Source organism: Vidua macroura, chromosome 10 (assembly GCF_024509145.1).
Source record: "Vidua macroura isolate BioBank_ID:100142 chromosome 10, ASM2450914v1, whole genome shotgun sequence".
Taxonomy (NCBI): Eukaryota; Metazoa; Chordata; class Aves; order Passeriformes; family Viduidae; genus Vidua; species Vidua macroura.
The window spans coordinates 13,321,106-13,340,980 of record NC_071580.1 but is presented as its reverse complement, the minus strand read 5'-3'; positions in this window follow the sequence as shown (position 1 = coordinate 13,340,980).

The window sequence follows — 19,875 nt, the reverse complement described above, 5'->3', positions numbered from 1 at the left end:
ACTTATAAGCAGTCCTACAATGGGCTGCAACTGGGTGACTGGGTAGCTTTCTCTCCTACTTTTAAAGCTAAAGTGTCTGTTCTTCATCTACATTCACTATTTCAGCTCCATCCAGATGCTGAGATAATACATTTTGCAAGGAGCACCAAAATTCTACTGTATATATGGAAAACCATGGAAAAAAATTAATCTATGGTTGGTGGCCTGTAAACCCTGCAGTGAGAATTTTAAATTAGGTGCCCCACTGCCATGAGAACCTGGAGTTTGAAAGTGTGCCTGTATTCAGAGTATGTGTAAGACAGAGATTTAGGGAACATGGAGGCAAAGAAATGGGAGTTACTTGGCTCATTTGGTAGTTAGAAAACCAGCCTGGGGTGGTGAAAATGCAAGTTCAAGTCTCTAATCCAAGCCAGGTATGCTAGGGATGATTTGGCCACAAATCCCAAAAAGTGTCTGAACCAGTAAACTACCAGAAACTCTATGAAATAACTTGTTAATTTTTTGGGAAGTGTCGGGTAGAAGGAAAATCAAGCATGATAACTGAGTCATGGATGAATTTTTTTTTTGTTTAGAGTCCAAGCAGACACCAGGACAGAGTGAACATACCCAAACCCCATTGTTTAGTCTGGGCATTCCAGGCTGGTGCTCCAGCAGGAACAATAAAAAGTGTCTGTAAGGAGAAGAAAGGCAGCATACAGTAAAAGCTGTGACGTCTCTTGTGACTCTGAAGAACTACCTGTGTGTCCTTCTAGGGTTTTCTTTTGTCTCACAAAGGCAAGGGACACTCTCCAGGGCATTATTTACATGTGTGGAGGTGACCCTGCACACAGCAGAGCACGACCTTGAGCCTTGCTGCCACAACAGCAGGCAACACTTCTACCATTTGTATGGGAAGCTCCAGGAGAGGCAGGGGCATGAAGATGCCAGGCTCCTTGGAAAATCACAGTAAGAACATATAGATGGTGCACAAAATAAGCATTCATGCCCTTCAGCTCTGGCCATGCTCTGAGTAAAGTGACAGAATTGTGAGGGGCCTCTGCTTCTCATGATCAAAGGGGTGAAAATGTTCAGAACTGCTTGATGGCCTGGAGAAGCCTGGTACTGTGCAAGATGGAGTCCAGGTTAAAAAAAAACAACTTATTTTATGAGTAGATCTGGAAGCAAAACAGCTGACTGCCTCTTTCAGCCAGGCTTTTATACGTGGTCGTAGGGTATTTGGGAATCCATGCATCCACGCTGACATCTGCACACTGAGAATCATGATGCTGCAGGCCCTAAGTATATATTTAGACTGCATCTACAAACCTTGCAGAAAAACATTAAATCAGCAAAATGAAAAAAAGAAACAAACAAAAAAGAGACATAAAAATGAGCTGGCTACTCTAAAACACAGATACAGTAATTATTTCAGTCTTTTGCTTAGGGGTGTACCAACTGTTTACAATTTACTGTTTGGCAAGCTGGGTGTTCTCATTTCCCTCATGGTTCAGGAGTCAAAAACATATGCTACCTTTAGTAATGAACTCTTCCAAGATTTGAAACTATCCATATTCATGTCACAAGAAATGTTTACACAAGAGCAAAATGCTCCAACATCAAAATAAATCAGTAACATCTCAGAGTTTATATTTCCATATGCTTCTTTGGCATAATAAAGCAGGCGAAGGGCTGCTGTTGTAAAATGGAGTTTAATTAAAAACAAAAGAAAAAAACTTTATCAGAAATCATGGGCATCCAAAAATCGTGCAGAATAATGCACAGATTGAACATATTCTAAAGATTTATCATCTATCAATAGAAACAAGAAAACTCAATATAATCATATCCTCTACACACCTTGCATATTTTCCATATTATGTGCATAAATTATACATTCATTTTCATAATTATGGTAACATTCTAGTTTTCACATAAACTGCTATTACTCCTGGGTACCAGTAAGTTTACATCTACCAAGGCTACACGCTAATTACATTTTCTTTTTATAATGTTATCTATTTATCAAGTTTAGTTTCTTAATGGAAATTAATAGACTAGGTCTCTGCAGTAAAAGAAAAATAATCAGAGGTAACATAGTGTTTTGAGTATTTTTTAGCTTTCATGTTATTCAAGCTTAGAGGGCTTTGAGTGCTTGATTGGTGATTATGGGGTATGCAATAAGTTGTAAATCCAATGTCCAGGATATGGTTGGGAAGGAGTTAATGATTTCCCTTTTGCTAGAGGAGGTCCACAGCTGCCTGAACTGAGTACAGGGATTTTCAGGGTAGCCAGCTGTGGGGATTTAATTGATTCACCCACCAGTCTATAAAGGGGGGTACCATAGGGTGACTCTAAATCCTGCTGTGATTAAGGGAGGAGGAGGTAATTTAGGGTGGGTATTGTATCCGTGAGAAGACCCAAGCAGGAATGACTAGATGGGTAAATGCTTACTGTTATTTTCTTCTGAATGTCAAGGAAAGAAATGAGGAATTTTTTTTTTGTTTGGTCTTTATTTTTTACATGTGCTTGAAAAAAAGAGTGCTCTTTCTATTTTTCTAACTTTTAATGGAGCCCTGTAATACTCTTGCTTGGATCTGAAGTTAGGGCAGCAAGAAAGCTTGAACTGTGGGGATATCAGTGCATGGAAGATGTGCCTCAGCCAATTGCAGCAGATGAAGATGAGCGGATGGGTGTGGGCAGGAGCAAGGAATAATCCCACAGTGTGTGGGAAGCTGGAGGAAATCTCCTTTTCTATATATATACAGGAGGGTGAGATCTTAAGCAGTCTCGGCTTTCAGATCTGCACTGTACCTGTTTGCTGTTCAGTTAAGTGCAGTAGAAGGATTGCTTACTTTCCCCGGACACTTGACTGCTTTAACAACAGGGTTTAGCAAAGCCTGGCTTAGCTCCTGGGTGGGTTTCCCTTTTTCTCTCTGAATCAGAGTATTGTCAGAATTCTACAACTTGTTCTGCAGGGACAGCAGTGGCATTGTAACACCATCTGCAAGAAGCAGCTTTGGCTCTATTTTGATTTGATCCTCAGCATGTTTTTTCCTTCCTCACCTGTAGTGAGAGAGTAAGTTTCCTTCCTCACCTCCATCTGCCTTGAGGTTTCCTAGGTTGAAGCATGGTAATTTACCTGAGGAAACAGGCTTTATTCAGGGTAAGAAATTCTACATAAATGTAAGACATTAATACCTAGCAGCAACCTATTTTGGATATTACAATATGTTTAGTTGTAACATATTCTAGTTCTAACCTACTTTAGAAATAGTTTATATGTTTCAAGCACTATATACATCCACTTGCTCCTCTTCTGGCAGTTACTCTGCTGTAGCTGAAGTGTGAATCCAGACAGAGGATACCACAGGCTTCATTCAGCAACATGTATCTAAATAGCATGTTGTATCTGAAGAATAAAAATTAACCTTTATGTCTAGCACCTCATTCTAGCAATTATACACTGCTTATATAGATAGTAAGGGTCTCTGGGATGCTTTGCACAAGTCTAGAAAAGAGCCATGAGCCTTATGTAAGGCATTCAGAGGTTGCTGCATTGTGTCACACTTCCACAGCTTCCAGTTAACACATCCTTTAACATGGCAGGCGTGCTCCCAAATCTCACTGGAGTGAAGGCCTGGATGTGTGTGCATCTTCCCTGTGCAACACACACACTCCAAGGCTTTTCTAAATATTGGTGTATAAAACTTGGCTTTCATTGGTATTTTGAAACCTTTCACAAGGGATTTTTGTAGAGTCCTGTTTCTATAGACACAATGTGTTGACTCAGGATATTGTCATGGTTGAAGTGTTCTCAGACCATTTTCCCCCTAAGATTTGAAAAGCTCACTTATCTTTTGCCCTCATTAAGGTCAGCTACTGCCTATGAAATACCTTATGTATTCAGAATGCTCAGTGAAGTGTTAATCATTGACACAGGAGATGGTCCAAGTGTTGTGAGTGCTGTATGTTAGCCAAAGCCTCATCAGCCCATGAAATCTGCTCCAGATCCTCTGGCTATAATATATTGCTGGATTATTCTTTATTAATCCCTGATAGGGTGCTCTGCTGTTGTATGCAACAAGAAAGGAGATGGTACTTGTTCACTTAAGCTGCAAACAGAACACTGAGAAGTGATGTGGATGTTGATGGCAGCCTATGTTTTTTTTTTTATTGGGCGAGATTTTTAAAAGGTCACTGACAGCACGGCAGCCTCCCAGGAATGTTTGAGGGCACAGGGTAAGTAGAGACTCAGAACCTCCCTCACAGCTCTTCAGCTTTCCCTCAAAGCCAAGGGATTGTTCACCTACTTTAAGAGTCTTTCTCAATGATCTCAGGAATAACTTATTATAAAATTGAGAGAGCGCCAGTCAGCCTTAAACTGTGTAAAACCCAAATTGGATCCAACATACAGGAATGGTTTACATAAGCAGTCTTGTACATGTGAGATTATCTCTAAAATTACTTATATTCAGTTTGCCTCCTGCTATTAAAATCTCAATCACTCTTGGATCATAGCAGAGCCCAATGAAACATCACCTTCTTTCCTCTCTCCCTTTGTGCTAATGCTTTTTCAAGACATAGCATTGCTTAGAAACATGAAGTGTGTCCTGAGTACTTTTTCATAATGTTCAGAAATAATTTCGTTAAGAGCAACTGCAGTAGTTCAGACGAGGGCTTGCCTAACATTACTGTTTTTGTAACAGTAGCCAAAACTGGTTGTCAAGGGAAGATTATACAGCATGCTCAAGGCAAATGTGTAAAATCTGTCCACTGAGTATTTTTCTGGCTTCTAACTATTCTGGCTCAGGGACTTTAAGACCACTGTGGCTTGTCTGTTTACTAACCCTCTCCAGCTCTCTTTTCAAGCACTTATTAAGCCTGCCCTTGAACCCAGGAAAGTTTTGTTTCTGCCACATCATTTGGCAAGGATTTACATAATTTTGCTACATATGAATGAAGAACTGCTTGTTTGTTTTGAATTGGGATCAACTGGCTTCCTTTAGCCACCATGTCCTGTACTGAATAAAGGAAAGAGCAATTCATCTCTGTCTCATGGTTGTTGTGGATCTTCATAATTTTTCCCCTAAACTATCTCTTTTCTAGGATGAAAAGTCTTAGCTGACTGAGTCATCCCTTGTATAGAACCCATTCACCTTTACTGCTCTTCTCTGCATATTTCCACTTCTAAGACTTTTTTTTCTAAGTGGAGGTCTTATAATTAACCCCAGTTTACAAAATGTAGGAAAAGCATGGAGTTGTACAGTGAAAGACTAAATTACAATGAAAGAATACATTATTTTTGTTTTCTGTTCCTTATGTGTGGTTGACCTTAGTGTTACCAAGTACCTGAGTGATATTTTCATGGTACTATCATAACCTCAAGACTTCCTCTCTCAGTGATGTTGATTGCCTCAAAACCAATGCTTTTTTAGACATAGAACAAGCACTGTTTTCCCCCACAAATATTATTTTACCTTAATCTGCATATTAGTAATGCAGCACCCTCAATTATTGGATTCTTTTTCCTGAAGTATTATCTTGATATTCATTCTCTGACTTTCATTTTCAGCATATTTTGTGAGTTCTGTAGTTTCCATGATTATCTTAAACTATATATCAAACCCAGTTTTCACAAACAGACAAAACCCCCAAATATCTTTCTGCAGTATACATTTAAACCTCTTTTATACGTTTTGAAAAGAAGTATTGTATAGAAATAATTCAGTGGAAAAGACTAGTTGGTGCTCAGGAGCTGGAACAGATTTTCTGTGTAAAAGTGGCAGCATTTAAGAAAAATCATGAGAGAAGGTTATGAAGAAGCATTAGGAAGAGAGGTGTGAGAAGAGCACAGCCAGCAGGAGGTTTACTATAGGAAAGGAGAGCTGACACACAGGAAGGACTGGTAGAGTGTGGTGCCTTGAAGTAAAGATAAAATACTAGAATATGATACAAAAGGTGAAGGGGAAGCCATTGAAGGAACTTGAAAGGGAATTTGTATGCTAAGAAATGGGGAAAGATGATGTAATACCTCTTGATTTCACCAGGAAGGAAACAGAGTCGGGATAATTTTTCAGGTATTTTCCTAGTGTTCCAAAGCACGGACAAGAGTATAAAAGTGCAGCACACTAAAGTAGTGCCTCATTGTGTGGGGCCCTTAAGAGCTGCTGTGACAATAACTGCTGCTGAAAGGTTTGATGCTTGGCTGTGGAAAACTGATGAGACCTGCAAAATGTCATCTGCTAGAAAACACAGGGATTTTAGAATGTCCTTCCAATAAGCTGGCCACTATTGGAGAGGGCAGAAAGCATCTGACTGTTTTTGAGGGAGTAGTAGTGAGCTGTCATCTGTACTCCTCATGGTGAGGGTAGATCAGAACCAGGACTCATCTTCATCACTCACAAAGAGAGCCCCATGGAAGATGCTCTCTCTTCCTGTCTTTGCATTCCCCAGGACAGGCTTCCCTGACTTCAATCATCTTCTTTGTGATACTTGGCTCAAATCCTGCATACGTGGACATTCTCTTAGCACTCATCCTCATTTGATGATTCCTACTTATGCTTTTAGTTAGGAAATTTAAAGAGTATTTGAGATTCTCAGCTAGTGTACATTGATGTAGACCTGTAAGCTTGTCATCTTTATCATATCCGCTCCTTGGTTCCTCTATTAGAGGAAGTGGGAATGATGAAAGCACCTGTAAAATGCTTTGATGAAAAATGCTTGCAAGAAGTGAGTATTTTATTATTTTGACAACTTTTTCCAGCTGATAATATCCATGAGCATTTCAGTATGTTTCACTTCACCTATTCAAAATGGGGAGAGATCTGGGGTATAAGGAAGGAAGAAGCAATTTATTACTAAATCTGGTCATTCCTCCTTGATAATGATATATAAAAGACTGGACTTTTGACTAAGTATAACTGGAGAAAAGACATGTTTTCACCAGATGCATAGAACATAAACCAAGGTTTTGTTGAGGTATTTGTCAAGAGATAATTTGGGATACTAAGTGTTCATTTAAGGTGCTTGCTTTTTGTTTGATGTTTTTTTTTTCTCCCTGAGAGGAGAATAAAATACCTTTAGGGCCACCTAACTATTTTTAAAAGGATTTCAGACTATTAAGACTGTATTTGAATTATCAAGTTCATACTGCCCCAGGCCTAAATGTTATACCAGGTGGTGAGGCAGGAATCTATAGGAATATAATGTTTTATATTCACATTTTGATTAAATTTTGGAAGAAAACATTTTTGTTAGGGAATTATTTCAATTTTTTTTTTTAAGTACAAAAGCTTTTTTTTTTACAGACAGTATTGTGTCAGAGCTCTCATATCTGAAATAGATTGATTTTATTAGCTATTCACTACTGTAAAAATCAAAACACTATTCTGATCTTCTGTAATCTTACTTCTAGAAATGGAACAGAGAAATTACTAGAGCTTTATATTTAACATAAAACATCAACAGATAAAGTGCATGAATAATTGTGAGTGTGGCAAAAAGCGAATCACGCTGAGGGTTGAGAATATTTCATAAAATATTGAAAGCCTGCAATTCATGCATGCTGCATAACAGTGTATGTAGTTAAGTTTCTGTACTGACTGGCACCTCAGACCAAAGTGTTTATATATCTGGCTGCCTTTGGAAAGCATATGAGGCATTAGGTCTTAACCTTATCACAGTTATTTTAATGATGATGTTTTTATGTTTAATTCAACTGTAAATCATGTTAGTGGAATTTTGACTGCTATGTCAGAGAGCTTAAAAACTGAGCTCAAGTTATTTCAAAAGCTCTGAATTTGTCTAGCCTGTGATGTTTAGTCAATGTGATCCACTCAAGTGTGGAGCTGTCAGAGAGGACACCAGAGGATGGTGCTTAATCTGCTCAGTTTGGAAGGGAAGTTGGACTCAGTATGAAGTTAAGTTTTTGATCTGGTTACTGTTAAATAGCCAATTTATGGATTTGTTAAGGGCATTAAGGGAGTCACAATGGCCTACAAAACACTGTGCCATGCCATAGTGCATTTTCAAGTCAGATATCCATGGAGTATTTACTTTTGCTGTATGGGAAATAATTGTTTCAGTTTAGTTTATTCACTCTGGTGTCTCATACAGTGCTGGGTAAATACTTCAAAAACCACACTGGCAAATGTTGGTTCAGATGAATCCTGTACACCCATGTAAGCAATCATGAGGCTTTCTGTTTGCTTTCTTTTCCACAGGCATTCACACATTCTGTTCCTGTGTAGTCCAAGAAATATAAATTTAGAATGACTCTGTAGTTTTTGCTGGAGCATTCTTGAAGATGCAAAGTCACCCTCTGCCTTCCTGTCTCTGCTGATGGACTCTTGATCACGTTCCTGCACAATTCTCCACACAAATTAAAAATAAAAATCTTCCTGGGAAATCCTGAAGAGTTGATGGTCAAGGTGATGACCAGACTGAAATGAGCCTCTGGTAATGTTGTTTACTCTCAGCACTTTCTCACCATGCAAATCACTCACTTTCAACAGGAAGATTTTTTTTTTTTTTTTTTGGCCTCCTCGATCATGAATATGCAAGTCTCTGCACCAGGCTAGGAAATAAGATCATGTGTAGGACATTGGTGGCATTGCTTGAGCAGGAAAAGCCTGTTTAGATGATTGTTTGGGAATGTGTTTTATGTGGGAGAAGTTCAGATTCAAATCAGTTTTCCTGACATGCTATTCATACCATACAATGTTCCAGGAGAAACTGAAGCAAAACCATCATGGTATCTTCAAGAGAAACAAGAAAAATATGTTCCCTATCTTTTTGTAAACATTGTCTAAAAGGTCTTGCATTTAAGAATAAATGAGTCAAGAAATGTAATGAGTCTAGATTTGAATTTTTTGCTTGATTGGTTGGTTTGCTTCCTTCACCCAACCTGCTCTGAGCCTTTTGAAAACCGCCAGCTCTGAACTCCAAGCTATGGGACAGCAAAACTCCACATAGCAGATTCAAATGGTGTTTTCATCAAATCTTAGTGCTTGTTGAAAGTTTGGTCTGGAAAAGAATTTTTCTGAGTTTAGACAAGTGACTGGGCTCACCTCCAGATTGGGGTGACCCCAGGAGGTGGTAAAGTCTCTCCTCCAACCCGGGCCTTCAAAGAAAGACTCAGTAGTCTTCAGTTGTCCGGTCTCAAGGTAGTTTATTGCATATTATCTCAAGGCACACAGACTCCCTGACATTCTCTCTGACTCCTTCTCCCTCTGTGTCTCTCTCCGTCTCTGTCTCTTTCCATCTCTCCCGCCCAATGGGCTGGTGCCATCTTTTATATCACACATTACATATTAAATGTTTATAGTTTTTCCTCAATGCCTATCACCTATATTGAACAGTGGCTTTCTACTCTAAACCAATCTGTGAGTGCCAACATCGCCAAGTACATGGACGATAGGAAGGAGAAAGAAGGAGGACAGGGCACGCCCAAATCCCTCCATCTTAGAACTTCTGACCCCCATGTGCAAAACTCAGACCCCTCTGTACAAGGCCTAAAACCCCCCTGTACAGCACTCAAAAATCCTTCCTTTCACTTTGTAACTACTTCTATTATAATATCTAAACTTTTGTGATTTCTTGTTCTTCCTGCAAGGTTGGTAAATTGTTCCATGGATCAACTTCAAAACCACAGGGGTTTCCGGCTGCCTGCCAGGGTCTCAGATGCTTCTGACCTGGACCCGGAACATCCAAGAGTGTCTGAGGGACACCTTGGGTTCTGACAGGCAAGCAGTATTTTCACCAGTGAAAACCATTGGTTTATGGAGCCTAAAAGGACCTCTACCTACAGCAAACCTTTTGCAAAGGCACACAAGGTTTACTAACCATCCAAGCCACTGTCACGAGTTAAGAGGTAACGCTACACACGGGGGGGGTGCACTGTGCATAAATACACTGTCTGAAAAATACTTGCTCCTACCACACCTTGACATAGAAGGGGTTTTACCTGAAAGTAAATGAAATATTTGTTTTAATTTTGATTCATAAAAGTACTTGCAAGACTTTAAAATGACACTTGAAATTGCTGGAAGTTGTCCTCTTTCCTGGCCCTGTAACAGTCTTTATTTTTCATTCTTTAAGTTAAATGATAGTGTCTAGGAAAAAATGACACATGATCTTAATCTCCAGGCATGTTTTTTCCAGGGAGAAACCAGTAGAACATTTACAGTAATTAAGATATTTCTGTCTTCTCATTTTGTTAATGATATCTCTTTGAAGGCTGTGCAGTAATTACTGTCCACAGAGGTATGCACTCTGAAATTAATTAAATAAATTAATGACCAATGACCAATAATGATTATAGATGTAATAATCCATTGTGGAATATAGGTTAAAATAGATACTAGGAACAGTTTTGGAAGCAAAAGTAAACTGCCCTGTTAAGCACTACTACTGCTAAAATTATTTTAGAAATTGATCAGAAAATTTAGAGTAACTTATTTTCTAATCATATGGTAATTTTACTATTTTTTCAGTTTTAATTTCTAAAACATTTATTCAACAGACTGATACAGTAATAAATAAAAAGCTAATCTTACACCAGCTATGTATTTTTGGTGAAACCCATTTTAGAGATATGAGTTTATTGTTAAATGTTCTTATTTAATAGATGAATTTTCAAACCAGATTAGAACTTAAACTTATTTTCATATGAATTTGAAAGTCTCAACCCTTAACTTCTTTTTTTTTGCAATTTCACTTGTTAAAAAATACTGCAGATGAAAAAAATCTCCTGCCTGTGCCTGTTCAATTTTGAACTGATATTTGCATACAGAATTGAAAGGTTTAAAGATGGAGAGTCTCCAATAGACTAATATGTTCTTGCCATTCAAAGAAAGCATAGAACATACACCCAAAGTTTCCTAAAAATTAAAATGTAATACAGCAAGCTCCTGCCTTTTGTTTAAGGCAGCAATTTATTTTTAAAATAGAGTTTAAAAAATCCAGTAGCAATTCTTTTAAAACTTCACTGATTGAAAGCATGATTCTTTCTCAAATAGTGTAGTTTAGAAGCCTTGTTGAAATCCAATAATTTGGTTGTTCACCAGTAGGAAATAGACATCTTAAACATCTTAAATATTTGACCCTTTGGCCTTGCAAAGCACATTTTCACTTTAGCAAACTTTAATATGCCCAGGGTGGTTTGGATTAACATCTGTAGTGTTCTTACCTGTCTTTAGGCATCTTGAGTTAAAGAAATACAGCTTTAGAAAATAAGCTCACCTGGAGGAGTTCTGTACTTTGCAACATACGGCAATAGGCAGTGTAAAAGTGGCCCTTTTCTTAAATCTTCAGTGTTCTCATCTTTAAAACCATGACTTTTGGAGGTGTGTGTGAAGAAAGAGATGAATACCCATTGAATTTTGACCCGAGACCTTTATGTTCTTAAATTTACCCAAATCAATGCACTTAGCTGCATTTGAGCACTAGTTAAGATACATTATCTTACAGTGGGTTAGATTCTGTTTTTTCTTTCTAAGTTAATGCCAGCATAAATAGAAAACATGCACTGCAAGTGAACAATATGGGAGAGGGAGACTCTATAAAATCCAAATGTGCATATGAGCAGCCACAAGTCCATTATCTGAAGTGGTTATGTCATCTTACACCAACAGAAAACTCAGCCCTTCCACGTTTGATTGCCAAATCTCACCTTACATCAGATGTTCAAAGGTTCAGATGAATAAGATATGTCTCTGTACAGTGTGTTTTAAATTAAAAGCTAGTGAAAAGCATCTCTCTCAATTTCTGCATGACAGTCTTGGAAAATGTGTTTCAACTGGCAGCTGCCCTCTTCCTATTTGCCTCCACCCTCACCTAGAAACCAGCATCCAGCCATGTCAGAGCTGATACACTCCACAAAACCAGTAACCTCTCTTTGCTGCTTCTTCCCTGGTTTGTTCTGGGTGCTGAGAGGTGGCTTTGAAAGGGCAGCATGTACAGGGCAGAAATATTTCTTGAGGGTATGGGAGGTTGTTCTCTCGTTTGAAGGAAACCGAGACTTCCAACTGATTTTAATTTTATTTTTAATGTTCATGGGAACCAGTCTTACATGCCTGAGTGAATTCAGAGTTTGGATTTTTGGCAGGTTTTTATTTGAGCCCAGCTTGGCTGTTTTTCAAAATGTCCAGATTGCTCACATTAAATCTGAATAAGCACTACCCACTAGTTTAATCAGAGTCATCTGGTATACCTCTAATTAGCATTAGTTAAAGTTGAAATTCTTAAAAACACAAAATGCATCATTCTTGGGATGTATTTTGTAAACTAAGTGTAAAAACTGTAGGAGAGAAAATATCTTTTGCAGTATTATTCAAAAATTGGAATACATGAATAATGATGACAATAAAAAATGGTAACAAAATAAGGCTAAGTTCCCAAAAAATACCATCTTTATCTATTTAGGCATGCATACACATATACAGTATTTTTGACACAAATGCATTTATGAACTTTAGTTGTTGTTCCTGCTAATACAATAATTGACTGTAACTGTATATTGTGCACAAATCAGTAAAACGTGTACACATCTGGGAGTATTTCAGCAATTAAATAAGCATGTGACACTGTGGGTTTAGATGTAAATTGTTTCCTGGTCTTAACCCATTGCAATAAATGATATGTAAACAAAGTGTTATAAAAGTATCTTTCCATTTGAATTCAATCTATGTTTTGCCTGAGCCAGGAACAGACCATTAGTGTGTTACTGTAGGTTGTCAAAAATGAAGCTTGAAAATTATTATATTTGTGCAGTTATTGGCTCCTAAAGGATCAAGACCCCCTGCAATTTTTTGTATTATGATCTATACCTATGTGGGGCTTGTTTATGTGGAATTCTTCCCTGAATTCTTGCCTTTGAAGATGTTTTAACTTTTATTATGTGAAGACATAATAAAATTTAAATTAAAACAGCAAACCCTGCAGTTTGATTGTTTTATTAAAGTGTTCCCCAAATCAGTAATGCTAGATTTGACTTTGATTTTTCAGGTGTCTCTTCTAAATCCTAAAGAACTGGTGAACCACACTCATATTTTGTAGATGAGCTATTGTTTTTACATTTGTAATGTAACAATAGTGCAAAAAGCATCTGTTTTCTCAGATTTATGTCTTCAGATGCTTTTGTTTCTCAATCATGCTTCAATTGATACTCTGGACATAGAAATATAATTTGTATTCTCTTTTTTTTTTTTTTTGGACACATTTCATTTTCACTGTTCAAAGATTCAATGGATCATGATTACAGAGGGGTTTTTTAAGTTTTTTTTTTTCCAAGGGCATCTGTTCTTAGCCACAGCTGAGGATGGGGCCCACTGAGCTGACTGGAAGGATCCACCTAGAATTTGTTGAATTAAGTCCTTGCACCTGGATATAATTGTCATGCTGCTGTGCTGGGGTTTTCTTAAGCTACTGGTAAAACAAATTAGCTCAATTTAAAGTGGCATCCAGTAGGGAAGCAACAACTCACCTCATATAATGTTTTTCAAATAATTATTTTTCTATTGCCAGTTTTGCTTCATATTTTCCTAAAGGCAGGATGAATTGTTAGATATTTAAAAAAAAAAAGTTAAATGCAAGAAGCAAAAAAAAAAAAAAGCATTCTACTCTGTGTATCTGCTGAGTTACAAGTATTGTAACTCAGAGTTACAAGAGTACTATGTGATTATTGATTTTGTGCGACTGTATCTTAGATAAATATGTATAAATAATATATAAATATACATCAAAAGGAAGGGAACAGCAGATAAAAATGCATTTTAAAATGCAGTATCACAACACCACCTTTACCCTTCCAAAACCTCCAAAGCAGTCTCTGCACACACACTCACACACTTCATGTACTTTTTGCCAGATTTAGCACTATAATGGTATAACTGCTTCTGCATTTGGGAAAGATTCATGCAAGTTTGTTTTTTTGTTGAACAGTAGACAAAGGTAGCCGTTTATGTCTGACATGGGAATTTGTAGAAATACCATGGGATCTCATTTCCTTATGTATTTTAGAGCTGTTTGAACTTGGCAACAAAATTCACAAGCTTCCTGGAAGGTCCACAAAGGTTCATTGCCTCAGTTGGACTTGCAGTGGCAGGACTTCACATGAATCCCTGGAATGTGTGCATCTGTGTTAGCTTCAGCTTTTCATAATATTCCCCAAATGTAGACTCTGAGGGAAAACAATGAAAAATCACCTCTGCAGCTGAACATTTCAGGATGACTTCTGAAATGGAAGAAATAATACTTTTACTGGTGCTCTAAATATTGCTGTTATTTTAATGGTAGGTGATGTGCTAATTTGGAGAAGAGAGAGGTGTGTTCACTATGCATGGAGGGTGCTTTTGGATGTGCATCTGGGAAGAACCCCAGCTTCAGCTGTGCCCAAAGATGCTGCTCTTTTGACCTGGTCATGTCACCGTGGATACTAACTTAAATTGCTAGGATGCTTCTCAGTTGGCTACAAAAGAACATGGACTAAAGCTATTTATTTTTTAAAAAAAAAAAATTTTGAAGTAAATTTAAAAATATAAAAGGAGTCTTGGTCATCCTCTTGGATACTGTGGCAGAAATATAGATGTACATAATATTATAAACCATCCTCCAAGTTATGCTCTCTTTTAATATTGGGAAGACTCAAATGCACCAGGAATGTGAATTAGGAAAGTAGTTCTTTCCTAAAGAATAGCAAAATGCCCAGAGATCAAAAGTCAAATGTAGAAGATGCTGCCAAGTCCTTCAGCTGTGCTGTGAATCTCAGATTTTGGAGAGTGCATGTACACAGTGGCAGGGCAAGCAGGGACATTTCTGTGGCTCTCAAGAGCACTTTAACTCATGCAAGCATCAGCTTAGGGTGATCTGTGTGTGTCACCAGTTCTGTTACCTGCAGAGCTGCTGTGTGGCCCCGAGGCCAGTGGGGAAGTGCTAAATGCAGACTGTCCTGCATGAAGGCAACTTTCAAACAGCAGCTGATTCTGCACTTGAGACAGTTTAAGGGTGTAGCACAGTTGGCTGTTTTTAAATCGCCTCTTTTATGAAAAAATAATTTGTTTTTTAACTGCCGAGTCTGATTCTTTCTTGCAGTGCAGCCTGTTTTGCCCAACCCAGCAGTGTAAAAGGCACTCTTCCATGGCATGGATTTGCCATTGGTGCTCTGCACGGACCTGGGGTGCAGAAAATTCACAGAGCACAGGGGGCCAGTGCATAGAATAACACTGAGTTATTACCCCTCTTGTGTGGAAGAGCAGGTCATGGGAGAGAGCTGCCATACCCTAACCCATTGTGCTGGTGCACACCCAGAGCAAAGTTTTTCTTCCAACTGACAACCCTGAATCAATGCATACGAGCAGGAAAGCAAGTTGCTTTCATATAATATTCCTTTTTATAAGTTCATTTTTCATGAGTTTCAGGGGAAAGAAAAACACCTTCAGTCTTCTCTCAGAGAAGAGGTTGTAACAGTTGTGGCTGGTGTAAAGGTTGCCTCTAATTCTTTCTGTGCTCCCTCTCCTGTCCTGGCTTCCACGGAGAGGAGAGTAAGAAAAAATCAGTAGCAAATTGAGTTTAGTATTTTTTTTTCTTATGTGATGATAATTCTAGGACTACACTTAGAGAGAAACTTCCAGTGGGAAATTAAGCTAAACTGAAAAGCATAACAAAACCCAAATGATCTAGACTGCAAGAATTCCTCCAGTGTTTTGTTCTTTAATGCTTATTAATAGAGACAATACCAAACCCTTTTTGTTATAGCGTGGATTTTTGTCTAGCAAACTCCATGTTATATCTTCTAATTTAATTATTGAACTCACAATGTGGATAAATGTACAGACATGACTAATAGCATTCTCTTACAATTTCATTGCAGAGTAATAGATGTGGTTTTTAAAAACGTTTTTTTTTCTTCTGTTACAGAATGTTTGTAATATAAATGAACTCTCACATCCTGTCTTCTTTTTCTCTTTACCATCTTTCCATTTCTTTTTAGATTTGATTCATAGAAAAATGCGAGTGATGGGTGCTACTGATTTGGGTCATCTGCATGCAATTCAAAAGAAAAAGATGGGTTTTTTTTTTTTAATTGTCTGTCAAGTAACTGGGAGAGGTGTGGAAAAAAGTGGATTTATGCATAAACCAGAAAACTTCAAGTGAAAGAATGGACCTCTTTTATCATCGTAGAAAGAATCCATCTTCAATAATTAACAGTCAGACTATCCCCACACTGTTTCCTCATGACATCTGAGAACTGCTGCACTTCTTGAACCAATAGCTGCTATACAGCAACCAGCATCAATCCTGAATGAAAAAATTGTCCCAACTGCTGGTGAATGGCACTCAGTGGGTTTCCCATTGAACTGTGCTGCGAAACAATGATGCACATTGGTAAATCACTGTGTGTGCCTTTCAGTTCTTATGCATATCCCATACTGGACAGCCTCCATTCACTCTGGCACCCACTGCAAACAAATGTAAGTATGCATCAGAGATGAAAGTGAAAATGCATATGTTAAATCCCAAATGGAAGCAGAAGAGTGTAATATATACATAGTTGCTTAGCAACAAACATGTTTTGGCCACAGGATTGGTGACATCAGTCAGAGGAGCGAGAGGGAAGCTGCTCTGCCCTCCTTGTCTCTCTCCCTAGAAGCTTCAGAAAGGTCTTTTCTTATTTCTTTCAAAGCAGAAGGGCGAGGGCCATTGTAGACATTTGTTTATGCTATTAATGCCACAGGACAATCAGACTGGGAGCAGGGAGATCTGTTTTCCCTCTGGACGTCTGCTGCCATGGCGCAGGCCCTCCTGTGCAGGCAGGTGCTCGTGCAGAGCCCCTCTCGACCAGAACACTCCAAGAGGAGAAATGAGATCTGAAAATACAAACTGCTGCAAATAAAATACATTTTTGGCATTACTCACTCTGTCTTTGATCCTATCATGCCTTCCATGCTCCTATCAAGGGTCTCCATTGTGACCCTTTCAAGCTCCCAGAAGCTTTTATTTTACTGATATTTCATATTCATTGGGCTCTGAGTTTTTTCAGGAAAACAAGAAATGTTGATTTCAGTAAATCACACACTGTCTATGGCTAGTAGACAGGTATTTATTAATTCCTCTCATTTCAGATGGTTTGGATATCTTTTGTCTCTTTTCCCCCTTCCTGCACTGTCCTGCCCTCTGCAATGGGAGGCAAAGGAGGCAGCTGGTGAATCCTGGTTCCGGCAACGTGCACCCCTCCATGCCAGTGGCTCCTACAGACACAAGTGCCTCATGTTTTCAGCAGCCTGGGTGCTCCCCTGGCCCACCTTGCATGTATAGAGAAATTGCACCTCAGGGATCAAGTCCATCTGCCACTTTGGATTGCTGCAGACACATCCCTGTATACACTATTATTGAGTGCTTCCTTTTCATTTAAGGTAATTCATGTTTGTTAGATCCCCAGTGGGGGAAAGAACATATCAGGCATGCACTTCCCTTTGCAAAGAAGGCTTTCTCAACCATGTGAGAGATGTGTAGGAATGCAAGATATACTGAAGAACTCAAGTGAAATTAAAATAATAGATGGAAGCAGGCTTAAAGGACAGTTATGGTAAAACAAAGTATTTATTTCCATTCATGGAGCTTCTGTTGTAGATAGTTTTGTTTGCTCTCATTTTTGGTGACTTCATAGAGCCCCATTTTCACACACTAGCACAGATCAAACTGACAAGGTATAACCAGTAATATACCACTTACTATCAGATAAGTTTTGGGACAAATGTGCATCATTCTGAAAATATGGCAGAACTTGAGATAAGGTGTGGCAGTGCCTCTGACCAGAAAGGCAAATGAGGTCATTCTGGCAGGGTGGATCAAAACAAAAGGGAAAGACAAAAGACTGGAAAACAGGAAAAAGTTTGTCATTGATTCTTTCTGGAGAGCTAGAATATTTTCTTCTCTTGAAATGCCAAGAAAAAGCTCCAGGAAGCACATAGTTGATGTCCTCAGCAAACAGCTGAGGTGAATTCTTGTCCTCATTTTCTGTCTGTGACTTTAAGCAGTTCTCCTAGCATGGCTTTCAGCCTCAGTGGCAGTCCCGAGTGATCCTACAGCAATTAAATTAACACGTGTATCAGAAATTCATGGCTGGCTCCTCAGTTTCACCAAAGGTAAAACCAGGCTCCCATATCTAAATTTTGTGAAGTTGGCAGCTTCAGCAATGAACTAAAATTGGTTGCCTGAAGTTTCCCCCAAGAAATTCTCCTACCATGCTACGGCACTTTCCCCCTGTATGTAAATGCTTTTTTAATTTGTGAAATGAATGACTATACAGATGAAAGATAATTAAACTAGAAACCAAAATAGATGTTTTAGAGGCCCGTTAGATTGCTGGTATTTTAAATGTGAATAATAAAAAATTTTAATGGTAATTGTTGTCATTGAGTAACATGAGATTTTACAATTCACATTAATTACTGAACTCTAATTTATTTTCCAATGTGTGCATTTAAGTTTATATCTCTGTAACCCTTCTCTTTAAACGTAGGCTCAATCAGTTGTCAAGAGCAGGCTTTCTTAGAACTATAATTTATAATTTTCCTAGTGGAAAAATAGGACATTTGCCTATTCCTATTTTGTTCTCCTTGTTAAGGAAAGAGTATGACTCTATCCATGCTTTTAGTAGTTGTGTTGTGAAGCTCTAATCAAGTATCTGCAAAGCATTGAAAGTTATTAACAAGTTTGTATCTCTAAGAGTAAAGTTCAAGTTTGAAGAGTAATAGTAAGAGAAAAGATGGCATGGAACCATGTTCAGAATATGTGTCAGTTTTCATGACTTAATGACACTTTCATTTTACTTGGAGTCATGGGGATGTTCTTAGAAGCTCTACTGGTCCAGTGACATGACTGGGGAACTTGGCTTTAAGGAAGACTTCTGAGACTGTTTCACTATGCACACAGGCCCCATCAAGAATTATTAAATGCCTTACAGAAAAAATTGCAAATACCTCAAACCCCATTTAACCTCTCCTTCTCTTGACAACTCTTGATAAATTCATAAAAAAAGCTAAGAAAACATAGTTTTGATGAAACCTTCCAAAAGACAGGTATTTTCCTGGTTGGAAAAATATATTTGGAGATCAGTTATCAATGAGACACTGTTCTAATGGAAATGTACCAAGCAGCATCCTGTGCTGTGTTCTGTGCTCACTGATTAGTGTCAATAGTGTCCTGGGTGCAAGAACCAATTGTAATCATTACAACCACAAAGACCGGCAGCCTGGGAAAACTGCAGGTATGTTGGAGAGTGGAACTGGAAATCAGACTGGAGAAGTGATTAGAAAAAATGGAGAGAAAATAAAAGGTACTTACTGTATATACAGAGAAAAAGTTGGCTGCAGAATGGAGGGTAAAGAGTTGATTGTAAAGAAAACAATAGAGAAGTTATGAGGGGTTCAACCTGCATTTAAGTCTTCAATGATACAATGTTGTGAAAAAGAAAAATGTACTACTGAGAATTTTTTTTAATGAATGTAACCTGCAGGACAGGTGTGTACATCCTTCTACCTTCCTCAGCACGGGCAAGCTTTTGGGAATTACAAAAAGGACATGAAGGAAAGGAGAGAATCCTGAGCCAAGTGGTCAGAACCAGAGAAGTTGGAAAGATGGGTCTGTTTACAGCATACAGAAGCATACTTCAAATACCTAAAAAAAGTGCTGAAGAGAGGAAAGAAATTAATTAACATTTTCCCCCTGAATTGATAAGAAAATATAAACTTAGATTACTTGAAGAAAAATTTAGGTTAGGCATTATAAACTCATAATTGAAGAACTGGTCAGATGACATTGGGAAATTGTGTGCATTTCCACCACTGAGGGACTTTACAAAGTGGTTAAATAAACAGCTGTCAAAAATAGCACAGG